Source organism: Octodon degus, unplaced genomic scaffold (assembly GCF_000260255.1).
Source record: "Octodon degus isolate 3935 unplaced genomic scaffold, OctDeg1.0 scaffold00182, whole genome shotgun sequence".
Taxonomy (NCBI): Eukaryota; Metazoa; Chordata; class Mammalia; order Rodentia; family Octodontidae; genus Octodon; species Octodon degus.
In genome coordinates, this window is record NW_004524758.1 from 3,491,102 (window position 1) to 3,499,740 (window position 8,639).

The window sequence follows — 8,639 nt, forward strand, 5'->3', positions numbered from 1 at the left end:
ACTCCCAAAATGCAATTGCTTCCTTTCCCAGCTACTCTAGGGTGGCGTCCAGCCCTAAGTCCTCCACTCTTGGCAGCAGTCTTTGCCTTTGGGAGAAAGACAAGCAACTTCGGAGTGATATGGAAATCATTCCCCGAGCATTTGCAGCCTTGCAGGACTTGGAAGCGGTCCCAAGCCCAACTCAATCAGCCCTTTCTCCCCCACACTCGCTGCCTCCAGCTGAGCCCATTTCATACAGTGAAGCCCAGTGAATGGGGTGCACCTGATGAGTCCCCAGAGGCCCTGGCCCCCAGAAAGTCACCCCAGAAAGGGCAGTGTGAGGAAGGAAAGGAAACAGAGCCAGGCCTGAGACAGCTGCCGCCCTGAGTCTGCTTTTAGCAGAGGCCACTGCCTTTGTGGAGAAAGACCTGCAGCTAAAACGCAAGCTTCCATGGCCACGAAGTGCTGGCACAGAGGCCCGTTCCTGCTCTTCTGAGGACTGAAAATACTCAGTTTCTCGCTGTTTGACTGGGAAGGCCCCAGCAGCAGCTTCTTCGGTGAGTACATAGTATTTGCCCCTAGTGACTGCGGTCCTGGCTCTGCCCTGCTTCTCTTTCACCCAGAAGCCCAACTTGAAGCCTGCACTGGGTTCAGCCCTCAGATAAGACAATGAAATCTCAATGCAAGTGTGAAGAAATCCTCCACACACAGTGCTGTGTGCTCCGAAAATGCAACAGTGCATGTGTGTAATTCTGTCACCCTGACAATAGGAGAACTGAGGGGTCTGTGAGCACGAGTAGGGGGGACAGCCAAAAGGACAAGATGGCCCAATGAATGTGCAGATGAGTGATGACATGAATGCCACAAGACGGCCACCCAGGACCAAGCCAAGCAGCTCTCCCTAGTCCAGCAATGTGAACCTTTGGGAGGCCCAAACGGCAACCCAAACCCACTTCCATCCTGCGGAGGGTCAACACGGCAGTGAAACCGTAATACCAGGAGTATTTCAGAAAAGAACTGATATTAACACCTTTTGTTCTAGAAGCAAAACAAATAAGACTCGTGCCATAGGTTTGTCACTACAGCCTAGTCCTTCTCAGAACCCGCGCTCAGATAATACGCTCTCCGCCTGCCACACACACTCCGCCTCTCTGACTCACCCTGGATTTCCCCAGGGAAGCCCCACCAAATACTATCACACCAAAATGAGTATCTGAATATCTGGCTGGTCTGGCAGCCCCTAAGTCACATCTCCTCCCTTGGGCAGAGCCTGACAGTCCTAAAGACACAGAAAAGCTTGCTGGTGGAAACGCCTCCCACCGCAGGGCTGGGAAGACGTCTTTCAAGCAGCAACAGGAAGCTTTCTTTGGTTGCATTCTGTCGTGCTTTTATTCTCAGTGCTTAAAGAGATAAAATACGGGCCATGGGCTCAATGGTCACGACTTTCACTGCAGGGTCAATGGACCCGAGAAAACAGCTTTCGAGAGCCGCGCTCCCGAGGTGGAGGAAGCGCTGGGCACAGGAACAGCAGCTGCGTCTCTGGCTTGTTGCAAAGCTGTCCCCTGCTCCTGTCAGTGCCGTTTGCGATTAGTGAGAGCTGCTCTGCTCATCCCAAAACCCTGCGCAGGAAAGAGGTCTCACAAGCTGCCCACACAGCACTGTACCTCAAAGTTACGAGGATGCGAACACCACATTTGCTGATCCCTGCTGGCAAATGATACAAAACCCTCGTGAATTATACAGAATGCCTCGTGTGTAAACAGGGATATCATTTAAAATAACAAAGTCACTTCTGAATTGTGCTTCAGTGGCAGTGAACTGTGGATTCCCACCTAACTACCACTTCAGATTTCCTAATTATATCCTGTCTCCTCAGGGAAGCTGAAAGCCAGCCCTTCCCTCCCCACGGTGAGCTCCGAGCTCGGCCATGGAGGCCTCGCCAGCCTGTCAACAGCGCTGTGCCTGGGGACCTGCCTCTTCTCCTGCACAGCTCAGTGACAGCGACAGGCAAACGGTGGGTGGGGTCACGCGTGTTTCCTCCTCCTGGCCTTGTGTGGCCCTTGCCTGCCCACAGGTGCAGCTGTGTCCACAGCAACTTTCCTGCAGGGGGAGAAGGTCCTGCTGCGAGGCCACGCAAGGACAATAATTAATGAACAATAAAATGAAAAATTCATTGGCGTTTTCAAAATACAAGTTTTCAACCAATAGCATTTTATACAGAGCTGAGACTAGTCCATTTTGGCAGGCATCCTAAATTCTTTGAAGCAGGAAGACTACCCCATCCTTTCAGAAGCAAAATCTGACTGGGCCCTTGGGAGAGGAGGGCTGTGTGGGACAGCGAAGAACACACAGCCCCCAGGTCTTCCCCATGCTGTGAATCTGAGCTGCGCTGCTTTTGCCGCATAGCTGTGAGAGCTCCCAAATCTCACACTGGGAGGAGGCAGATAGAAGGAGAAGGGACAGACTGAGCCATCATCTCTCAAATCAGACAGCGGCTGAGGAGATAGCTCAGTAGTCTAAGCGCCTGCAAGCGCAGGGACCCAGGCTTGCCTGCCAGTACTGCAGGCTGTGCCCCATCCCAGTGAGCTTGCCACCTAGAACGGGCATGGTGGTGCATGCCAGTAATCCCGGTGCTGGGGAGGCTGAAACAGAAGGATCACTAGGTGTCTGACCTGCATAGTGAGACCCTGTGCCAAATACATAAAATTAAGAAAGAGAAATGTAGAGAAGAGGGAAAAAGAAAAAAACAAAATCAGACAAATCCAAGGCAAGTGACAAGATGTAGCCAGGCCAGACAGGACAAGATGGAATGAAAGCTAAGAATTCAAAGGGCACCAAAGGAGAAATGCCAGCCATAAATCCTGGCAGGAGTCCTCAGGATAGCAGGTGAGGAGCTGGGCAGAGCTACACACACCTGTAATCCCAGCTGCCCCAGGAAGCTAGGCAAAAGCATCCCAAACTGAAGGTCAGCCTGGGTAATTTATCAAAAGACTTCGTTTCAAAACCTTAAAAAATAATTTAAAAAGCAAAGGATGTTGCTTAGTACAAGGCCCTGGGTCCAATCTCCAGTACCATGAAGAAGAAAAAAAAGGAAGGTAATGCCAATTAGACCAGAAAGTAAAATTTCCAGGGTGGAGAAATGATGGCAGAGTGGAGAAATGGGAATGTGCAGAGCACCAGAGGACCTGGAAAGGCTGAGAGAGCAACCCCCAGACCTCTCCAGAACCACCTTTGGCCACCACTTGAGGAGCACAGAGGTCAGCAGAGCACGGCCCAGGCCGTATCAAGGTGCGTGCTGATCCTCCAAGAGCCTGGTGTGGAGGGAGAGCCCAGGATCTCCCAGAGACCCAACAGCCCTCGAAGGGCGTCTCACCCAGGAGACACAGAAGGCAGAGAGTTTCCCTGTGCATCCCTGGCTGTCTTTATGCTTTTCTTATACACTCAAGCTCCCTTTCAGGTGCACTGCATATTTAAAAAGTGATTTATTTTCTGATTTATAAAACAATATATATTCTCCTTCAGGAAACATTTGTAAATACTGGGAACACAGGAAGTTTTTTTTAAAGGACCTAATTTTCCCAGCTCCCTGAGATGATCACTATTTGTACTCTGAAGTTCATTGCCTAATCCTTAAATATCACTAAGTATTATCACGAGTTCAAGGTTGTAACGCACAGTCCGTTCTGTAACCTCCCATCGCCCCTGGAGCTCCATGCACATCCTTGCGTGTTGCTTCTGTCTACATCAACAATTGTTTACAATAAATGAAACCCACTAAGCTAGCGTGACCGTGGACCTTACTGCACAAAGCAGGAACCACTCATCGCCCTCAGGAAAAGGCGGCTGGAGCGTGTGGCTGTGACTCCCCTCACTGTCCTGGGGCAGGGCTTCCTCTGCGCTCTCCTCTGCACGTGAGGCTCTCTGCACCCGGGCCTGCATCTGCGCCCGGCAACGCCGCGGAGGACCTCTGCCGTCCTGGGTGCACAGCCCCCACGCTGTGCTGCACAGCAGGCCACCGGCTGACTGCGTGTGCTCTCTGCTCACACTCGAAGTCACGGCCAGGCTGGCAGGACAGGCAGAGGCAGGGACTGGTGGGCCACCCCTCAGAGACAGACTGACTCACAAATGTTATTTACTGTCTCTCCCAAGGAAAACAGCCTGAATTAATCAGGGAAAACTGACTGCTGCCTATGAGAACTCTGCATGTGCCTCGGTCTGCCAGAGGGCAACGGCCTGCTGGAGGAAGGGGCGGGAAGCCCTGGCTCCTCTCTGGGGTTCTCCCCTCCTGCAGGGCTCTGGAGTCCTTGACTTGACCTTCTAAATTAAAAGCCTTAGCGGCTTCTCATCCACTTGCTTCCAGGCGGTTCCACTCCCCAAGCAAACACATCCCAGGACCTTCGCGGGACATGGGGCTGAGCTGTGCTCCACTTCTCCTCAGCGGCCTGAGGCACTTTCGAGCTAGAGGCTCCACTGAGCAGCTACAGGCTGGATGCCACGGGATCCAGTCACTTTGTTTAAGTGGGACATTTTAAAGGGTCTGTGTCTCCCACAGATCTGAACCACTTACGGAGCAGCCAGCTTCTCCAGTCCCTCTGTGGCAGAGTGTATCTTCCAAAACATGTCTGTGGCCCTTGTACTCTTACCAGCATCCCCATGCCCTCCCAGAACCTGGCACTTGGCTCTCATGAGATGCAGCCCAACTCCCCTGGGGAAGGTGGGCTGAGCCTAGTGACTGCATAATGAATGATGTGAGGCAGAGGTGACCAGGTGACCTGGCCAGGCCAGAAAGCCAGCCGACACAGCTGCTTGGCATCAGTCGCCATGATGTGAGGAAGCTCAGGCGAGCCCTGGGGAGAGTCAGAGGCCCAGCCAGAGTCTGCTAGCAATGCAGGAGCTTTCGACAGTCACAGTCCTCAGTCACAGGTCTTTCAGCTGAGGCCTATGCTTCACGGAACAGGCCTAAGCTGTCTCTTTGCATCCTATTTGAGTTCCTGAGGCACAGGGTCTAAGAGTGTAGTAAGTGGTGAGGGTAGCACATTGTAGGGTGCCTCATCCACATCCACCTGAGCTCCTACATGCTCGATACCCACCTTGCTGTACTCTGTGTTCCACTGCTTCTTTTTTGGCAACCAGCTCACTCTTTCCCACATCTCTCTTTCCCACAATGCACTGGCAAATGAGCCTGTAGAGGCTGACCTCTCCCAGGGGTGCACACACTGCCAATCTGACACTGCCCAAACCTGGCCCTAGACCCTCAGCTTTCTTCTCAATGACCCCTGTGACATTCTAAGGAGCTATGCCGCCGCAGTCCAGGGCTTTCCAGCCTTCTCACCTCCAGCCTGGTTCCTTCAGTGTTCACTGCTTGACAGAGAATCAGTGTCCTGCATTCCGAACGTTTTGTTAAGGAAGCATCCACCTCTGGTACCCCTTTCTATGTTACTCAAAGCAGACCAACTTCTGTGACAAAGCAGCCAGCACTAGAGAGTCTCATTACCAGGCTCAGTGTGGCCACCACCCATGGGAAGATCCCCACTCCAGCCCTCACTCCTCCTGTCTATCACCAGCTCAGTAGCCTCCCCAGATCTGGTGCATCCTGGCACTCAGGGGCGCAGTCCATGGTCCACTGGAACCCGGGCTAGAAGAAGCCGTGTGACCTCAGCCAACATCCCACTGGCCACGACTCACCCATGGGACCCTGTGTTGCTATAGTTAGTCTATGCTTTGCTTTCTTCAGTCTCAGCTGCCTGCAGACAACTGTGGCGGGAAAATATCAAAGGAGAAAGTCCAGAGATAAGCAGTTCCTAGGCATTAAATGGGTGCTGTTTAACCTCTTATGTCTTGCTACATCCTGCCTGCCCTGATGCCTCCCTCTGTCCAATATCCCTGCTGTGTGTACTACTGCCCACTGGCAGTGGCTGCTCAGTACCAGACTGCCTGCCTTGGGAGCAGGAACTGGTGTCCAAGCCACCCTCCTGTAGGAACCAAAGGCTAGCTGAAAGCACCTGCCTCCCACAGCCCTGCCACATGTCATGGAACATTAGGGCATCCCCATGGGAAAGGGGAGGATATAAGAAAGGCGTGTGATGTCTGCTGACCCCCCAGGAAGAGGAAAGAGCTTGGAAGAGCCAGTCTCTCCCACACACCCACAGCAAGGAGGAAGCCCAGGCACAGTGCTGTGCCCGGACCAGCCCCTTCCCACATCTGTCTGCTCTGTATCCAGGCATTCCTGTAGCTCTTGATGTCTAGGTGCCACCAAGGTGGAGACCAAGTGTCCCTGTCCTCAGTCCCACACAGCCAGAAGGGCCTTGCATGTGCCAGCAGGTTAAGGGTGGAAGGTGGCCTAGACTGTCCAGGAGGGCAGGCTTAATGACACAAGAACTCAAAGGCAGAGAAACTCTCCAAGCTGGGTCAGAAAGGGAGACATGCCCAGAGAGCTGCAAAGGGCTGGCTTGGAAGTTGAAAAGGGTCCGAGTGCCAAGGAATTCTAGATCCCAAGAGAAGCCAACAGAGTGAAAGCCCAGGAGAAGTGCAGCTTTGGGGACACCTTGATTCTAGCTCTCCTGGGCTTCGGACGCACAGACAATTAATGTACTGTAAGCCAGTGAGTTCAAGATCATCTCCTACGGCAGCCATGAAAAGCCCAGCAGCCCTGCGCTCTGCATGCCAGGCAGGGAGTGCTGCCCGCCGGCCCCTCTAGCCATATGCTGGGTAGGCATAGGTCCGCCCCTGAGTTTGGCCCTGGGGAGAGCAGAGAGGCAGCAGGCTGGCCAGACCCAGAAAGGGGACCCGCACAGCCTGTGCAGAGCGACAGACCCACCAGTGAATCCCTAGGGACCTGTGCAGACACAGCCCCGGCAGCACTAGAAAGGATATGACGATGCAGGCACCATCCCTCCGGCCCCCTTCTACAATTCCCCCTGTGCAGGGATGTGGCAAGGACCCCAAACCAATAGAGGGGTGATACCATAAAGCCTAAGACACTCTCCACAGGGTCATGGAGGTGGAGCCTTTAGCATGGTGCACAAAAGGCTGAGGACGCTAGGCAGCACGCGAGGTGAAGCAGGAGCTTGAAATTTGAGTTGTCCATGATGGCTTCCATGGCCAAGAAGCTGCCTCACCTCACAGGGAGCTGGTCCACACATGAGCAGGGTGCGTTTGGGGAAGAGCCGGAGGAGCACCCTAGCAAGGAGAAGAGGGGCAAAGATGCAAGCTCAGCGCAGAACTGGATGGCGCTGGGGGCAGTGCAGGAAGTGAAGCTCGGGAGGCAACGCCCGCTGTGGCATGTGGGTGGACAGAAGGCAGAGAGGGGAACTGATGCGCTGGCCCTGCGTTCAGGGCTCAAGTTCATGGCCACACAGCGGCCCCCACATTCCTTCTGGAACCACGGTCTGGGCAGCCCCGGCTCTCCCACGTCCGGCCAGGCTGGCTCCCTTTTCCCTCATTCGTGGGTCACACTTCCCCTCCACCAGAGGCGGCAGCCCATGGTCTGGGGAAGCTTCCCCACTCGGTAAGCTGTTGGGACGTTCTCCCAAGTCCTGGAACTGCTTCTCCAGATCCTCCAGGGAATCCCTGACACAGCCCAGCCGGGATTTCCTCTGATGAGCCATAACATTGATTAGCATAATTAGATCAGACACAGTATGATATCATTACAGTCGCCTCTGCTGTCTTCTCCCTTCATTAATAAAGCGCATGTTCAGAACACAATCATCCAGCCCCGTCTTTGCTGGCCTGAGTGAGCTCCATGCAGCAAGTGACAGGAGAGGCCTTGCGCGTGACCTCCAGCCCTCAGGACTGCGCTACCAGACACCCCTCTCTGGCCTGTACCTGGCAGGCAGCGGCAAACACGGTGCGCTGTAGGTGGAGAGCCAGAACTCATGGAGAGAGCTTCCCCCAGCCCAGCAGAGTCCAGCCCGACAGGTGAGGGTGGGCAGGCCAGCGAGTGCAGCTGGCAGGACCTCGGCAGCCCAGAGCAGGGGCTCGGGACAGTAACTGTGGGGAGCACACGGCTGCACCTTGGAGCCACAGCAGGAGGCCGGCAGAGGACCCTCTACTTGCCGCTTACTTGTAGGCTTTGTTCCTTACGGCACCTTTCAGTTTCCTCTCTATCCCAACCTTTTGGCAATCCAAATTTTGGAACTTTTTTAAGGTGCCACCTAGAAAGAAATACCATTATTTCACTCAGTAAAGAAGCTGAGGCCAGGGACATCGTAAGACTCAACGGCATGGTGACCCAGGTGGGAGGGGAGCCAGGTGCTCTGTCCCCCACTCCAGGGGCTCACAGCCCCCAGGAGCCCAGGAGAGAAGAAGAACACCTGGAATGTGCCACCATGGGGCCACTGTAGGAAGGCGTCCTGTGCTGCATTCCATAGAGGAAGGCATCGTGTTGTGACCCCCAAGACAAGTGTGCTCCTCAAAGGCTCGTGTGCTAGAAGGCTGGTGCCCTGGGTGGTGGTGAAGCCTGTAATAGGCAGGGTCAAGCAGAAGGAGGCTAGTCCTTGGGAATATCACCCTCCGGGGCTGACACTGATCCTCAAGAGCAGACTAATTCTGCTGGTGGGGGCAGGCTATAAAGCAACTCTGTCTGTCCTCTCCCCCTCCCTCTCCCTCCCCCCCGCCCTTCCCCTCCTCCCCCTTTTCCTCTCCCTCTCTCCCGTCCT